The sequence below is a fragment of the Gekko japonicus genome, unplaced genomic scaffold (assembly GCF_001447785.1).
Source record: "Gekko japonicus isolate JY-2015 unplaced genomic scaffold, Gekko_japonicus_V1.1 scaffold291, whole genome shotgun sequence".
NCBI lineage: Eukaryota > Metazoa > Chordata > Lepidosauria > Squamata > Gekkonidae > Gekko > Gekko japonicus.
In genome coordinates this window covers 1,080,027-1,085,778 of record NW_015175978.1, presented here as the reverse complement: position 1 = coordinate 1,085,778, position 5,752 = coordinate 1,080,027, and positions in this window count along the sequence as shown.

The window sequence follows — 5,752 nt, the reverse complement described above, 5'->3', positions numbered from 1 at the left end:
GCTTCAGCCTTTCCTCATAGGCAAGGTGCTCCATTCCCTAGATCAGGGGTGTCAAACATGCGGCCTGGGGGCCGGATCAGGCCCTCGGAGGGCTACAACCCGGCCCTCGAGGCCCTGGCTGTTTCCTGCTTCCTTACACAGGAGACATGTTTCATTTAAAGTTAAAAAAAATTATTTAATTATGTTTGTGTCCTTTATAAGGTTTATATCTCCGCTGCCTGGCATTACATTTTATGACACACACAGCACGGCCCAACAAGGTCTCATTTATGTCAGATCCGGCCCTCGTAACAAATGAGTTCGACACCCCTGCCCTAGATTATCTTGATTGCCCTCTTCTGTCCTTTGTCCAGTTCTGCGATGTCCTTTTGGAGATACAGTGACCAGAACTGTACACAGTATTCCAAATGAGGCCACACCATAGATCTGTGCAGGGGCATGATAATATCAGATGCTTTATTCCCAATCCCTTTCCTAATAATCCCCTAACATAGAGTTGACCTTTTTCACCACTCCGGCACACTGGGTTGATGCTTTCATTGAACTATCCACTAGGACCCCAAAACCTTTTCCCCCTCTTTCTCAGCAAGTTCAGACCCCATTAGCCTATACCTGAAGCTGGGATTTTTTGTCCCAGTGTGTATCACTTTACACTTACCAACACTGAACTTCATTGGCCGCCCTGGGCCATATGGGTAGGGCAGGATACAAATCCCATAATAAAATAAATAAAATAAATAAAAAAAATTGGCCACACTGTCGCCCAGTGATGCAGTCGTTAGAGCTCCCCTTGGAGCTCTTCACAGCCGGCTTCGGTTTTCACCATCCTGAATAATTTGGTGTCATCTGCAAACTTGCCCGCTACAATATTCACCCCGACTTCCAGATCATTTATGGATAAATTAAATAATACCGGCCCCGATACCAATCCTTGTGGGACCCGACTGCTATCTTCCCTCCATTGTGAGAACTGGCCATTTACTCCTACTCTTTCCTCCCTGTCATTTAACCAGTTTTTAATCCATAAGCGAACCCGTCCTCTTCTCCCATCACTGCTAAGTTTACGCAGGATTCTTTGGTGAGGTACCTGGTCAAAAGCCTTTTGAAAGTCCAAGCACAGAATATCTACCGGGTCACCCTTGTCTACACGCTTGTTCACGTCCTCAAAGAACTCCAGAGGGTTGGTGAGGCAGGACTTTCCCTTTGCAGAAGCCATGCTGATATCCCCTCAGCAGGCCTTGTCCCTCTATGTGCCTAACAATTCTACCTTTGATGACAGTTTCTACTAATTTACCTGGGACAGGATTAGGCGGACAGGCTCACAATTTCCTGGTTCCCCTCTGGATCCCCTTTCAAAAATCGGTCTAACACTTGCTAGTCTCCAGTCTTCTGGCACAGTGGCTGAATGTCGTGATAGGTTACATATAGGTAAAGGTAAAGGTTTCCCTTGCTTGAAAGCCAGTCGAAAGCCACTCTAGGGATCTCATCTCCGTTTCCAACCCGAAGAGCCAGTGCCGTCCAAAGACATTTCCGTGGTCATGGGGCCGGCATGACTAAACACCAAGGCGCATGGAACACTGTTACTTTCCCACTGAAGCAGTACCTATTTATCTACTTGCAATTTCTTTGCTTTCGAACTGCTAGGTTGGCAGGAGCTGGAACCAGAGGGGGGAGCTCACTCCATCTTACGGCACTTGGGTCTCGAACTGCTGAACTACCGACCTTCCCGTCTGCAGTTCAGCATCTTAACCACTTGAGTCACATATAGTAAAGGTAGGTAATGGTTTCCCTTGCTTGAAAGCCAGTCGAATCCGACTCTAGGGATGCAGTGCTCATCTCCGTTTCCAAGCTGAAGAGCCAGTGCTGTCCAAAGACCTTTCCGTGGTCATGTGGCCGGCATGACTAGATGCCGAGGCGCACGGAACGCCATTACCTTCCCACCGAAGCAGTACCTATTTATCTACCGGTACTTGCAATTTCTTGCTTTCGAACTGCTAGGTTGGCAGGAGCTGGGGGCAGAGACGGGAGCTCACTCCGTCATGCGGCACTCGGGTCTCGAACTGCCCAACTACCAACCTACCGGTCTGCGGCTCAGCACCTTAACCACTTGAGGCACATATTTGTTGTTCAGTCGCACAGTCGAGTCCAACTCTTCGCGACCCCATGGACAAGATCTCGCCAGGCCCTTCTGTTTTCCGCCGTCCTCTGAAGTTTGCTAAATTTCATGCTCGTTTCATCTATGACACTGTCTGACCATCTCATCCTTTGCCGTCCCCGTCTTCTTTGACCTTCAATCTTTGCCAGCATCAGGGTCTTCTTCTCCAGTGAGTGCTCCCTTCTCATTGGGTGGCCAAAGTATTTGAGCTTCAGTTTCATTATCTGGCTTTCCAGGGAACAGTCAGGGTTGATTTCCAGCACCATAGTTCAAAAGAATCTATTCTTCGGCGTTCGTATATTCTTCAGCCACATATACAGATTAGTAAATCAACAATCTAATATCTGAGTCCCCCCAAGAACAGTTAGATGTATGCCTGGAGACCTGGAGGGTGCAGGAAAGCCTGAAGGACCTGGAGCCTTATCGGTTTTTAATCTTCCCAATAGCTCTAGAACTTCATCTCTGGTCACCTCAACTTGACTCAATTTTTTGGACTTCCTTCCTGAAAATAGTGGCTGTGGCACGGCAACGTGCCCGAGAGAAGTGTGTGTGCACACATACTTTCCCCACCCTTCTTCCTTGCAGGGGTGTAATTGCACATCCCCACACCCTCTGTGACCTGTTTTATTCCACAGCCCCTGGCTACAGAGTGATTAACACATGGAATTCACTGCCACAGGAAATGGTGGCGGCTACAAGCATGGATGGCTTCAAAAGGGATTTGGTTAAGCATATGGAGCAGAGGTCCATCAGTGACTATTAGCCACAAGGTATAGATAGGGACTCTGGGGCAAGAGATGCTCTGTCTTCTTGGTGCTTGGGGGGGGGGGTCAACAGTGGGATGGCTTCTAATGTCCTGGCCCCACTGCTGGACCTCCTGATGGCACTGGTATTTCTGGCCACTGTGTTGACAGACTGTTGGACTGGATGGGCCTTTGGCCAGATCCAACATTGGCGTCTCTTATGTTCTTATGTTCTAACAGTACAGAGCAAGCCCTTGGCAGAATGTATCATGTGGGCACACATTTCACGGGCCATGGAGAGGAAGGAAAGCTAGCAGAAGATGACATGTTAACATTTTTGAAGAGGCATCCCCAGATTTTAAGAACATAACAGAAGCCTATGTTGGATCAGGCCAGTGGTCCATCCAGTCCGACACTCTGTGTCACACAGTGGCCAAAAACAACAGGTGCCATCAGGAGGTCCAGCAGTGGGGCCAGGACACTAGAAGGCTCTTTTCTACTGTTACAGACAGACGAACACGGCCACCCATCTGGATCTGTCTACAGGGATCAGTTCCCTTGGAGAAAATGGCTTCTGTGGGAGGTGTGCTCTGTGGCGTTATACCCTGCTGCAGTTTGGTGTTATAAGAACATGAGAGACGCCAATGTTGGATCAGGCCAGAGGCCCATCCAGTCCAACACTCTGTCACAGAGTGGCCAAAAATACCAGGTTCCCGCAGGAGGTTAAGCAGTGGGGCCAGGACACGAAAAGCCCCCTCCCACTGTTGCCCCCCCCAAGCCCCAAGAAGACAGAGCATCCCTTGCCCCAGACTGAGAGTTCCTCTCTATCCCTTGTGGGTAAGAGCCACTGATGGACCAAAGGGATAACCTAGGAACAGTGATTTACCGAAGACCGGGGACCAGAACAGAGGGGCATTTCGTGCACCAGGTGTAACACACATACACTTTGGCATGTACCCTGTTCCAGCGATGTAGGGACCTGCACCTTAACAAGTGGATGTGGGGCACCCAAATATCATTTGTGGGATGATGTTCAGTCAGGCAGCATTCATCTGTGTGCATGTACATTGCTCTCCACCCCCAGCAACCACTACGCAGGTACGAAGGAAAAAAGGTAAAGGTAAAGGTTCCCTTGCTCGAAAGCCAGTCGAATCCGACTCTAGGGTTGCGGTGCTCATCTCCGTTTCAAAGCCGAAGAGCCAGCGCTGTCCGAAGACGTTTCCGTGGTCATGTGGCCGGCATGATTAAACACCAAGGCGCACGGAACGCTGTTACTTTCCCACCGAAGTGGTCCCTATTTATCTACTTGCAATTTCTTACTTTAGAACTGCTAGGTTGGCAGGAGCTGGAACTAGAGACAGGAGCTCACTCTGTCTTGCGGCACCCGGGTCTTGAACCGCTGAACTACTGACCTTCCACAGCCTGCAGTTCAGCGTCTTAACCACTTGAGCCACCGCAGCTCCTAAACGAAGGAAAAGCTAGCCCCAAATGCTCAGGCAAAGTAGTAGTAGTGGTGGTGGTGGTGGTGGTGGTGGTCTTTCCACGGGAGAAAAGACACCCCAACACCCAGGAGAACCTCTGAACCTCCTAACAGCGCTGCACCCCAATAGCCAGGTTTGGCATGAGAGGTGACTTGCTAAGGGGACATTGTCGCGTCAAGAGACACAGGCGCATGGCTGCCACATTCCTCCAAGTATTCCTCACCCCTCCTCCTGTGTAGAACAATGACTGGATAATCACTGCCTCTGGCCCCAAGGCTTCACAGCTAAACGGCTAAAGCCCTGACTATTGTCTGCCAGGATGCAGAGAGAAGGACAAAGCATCTAGCAGCCCATCTCCTCTGGTATGAATGCATTATGTTTGTCAGCAACTTCCCGCCTCCCACTATGGATCCAACCGCATTTCTCCCTTCGGGCTAATCACTTCCTTCCCGTCAGAAATCTTCCAGTTGTTTGTCGTGCCACCTGCATTTCCCCCTTCTTCATTTCAGGCCATCCAGAAACATGAACTTTCAGGATTCAACGGAATACTCACCATCAATGCTTCCTCTAAGCTGTGGAGTCTTGTGAGCAAAAATTCTACTTTGTGAGCTGCGTTAAAGTTGGGAGCGAGTGATTTGGCTACCGCATAAATCAGTTTGCTCTGGAGCCCTCCTTCCTGAGCTAAGACAAAAACCTGTGAACCAGAGGCTAAAAAACTGTGAGCTAGCTCACATTAACTCAGCTTAGAGGGAACACTGGTCCCCATCTAGCCTCATTCGTACACCTGTTAGGAAACACCTCACCTTTTGTGAGAATACTTGGGAAACTCTAGACCAGAGGTGTCAAACTCATTTGTTACGAGGGCCGGATCTGAAATAAACGTCAGTTTGTCGGCCCGGGACATGTGTGCCATAAAACATATTGCCAGGTACCAGAGATAGAAACTGTATATAAGATCGAATTTGCCCCTGCAGTCTAAATTCCTTGGACTCAATTAACCACAAAATTTTTGATTGTTTTTTTTACGAGTCGATTCGGGGGGGCTCTTCAATGTATTACAGTCAAAAAGACGTCAGACTAATGAACGTAAATGTTGTTTTCTCCTGAATGACTCCGTTCCAGATGTTACTGAAATTGTGGCTAACTATTTAAGCGGAAGTACTAAAAGCAGAGACAATTCTGTATGGCAAGACCTATTGATTTTCGGTTCCGCCCTTGCACCCTGGCTGTAAAGTGGTTCTGTAGTTCTGTTATGCCGAAGAAGAAGAAGAAGAAGAAGAAGAAGAAGAAGAAGAAGAAGAAGAAGAAGAAGAAGAAGAAGAAGAAGAAGAAGAAGAAGAAGAGGAAGAAGAGGAAGAAGAGGAAGAGGAGGA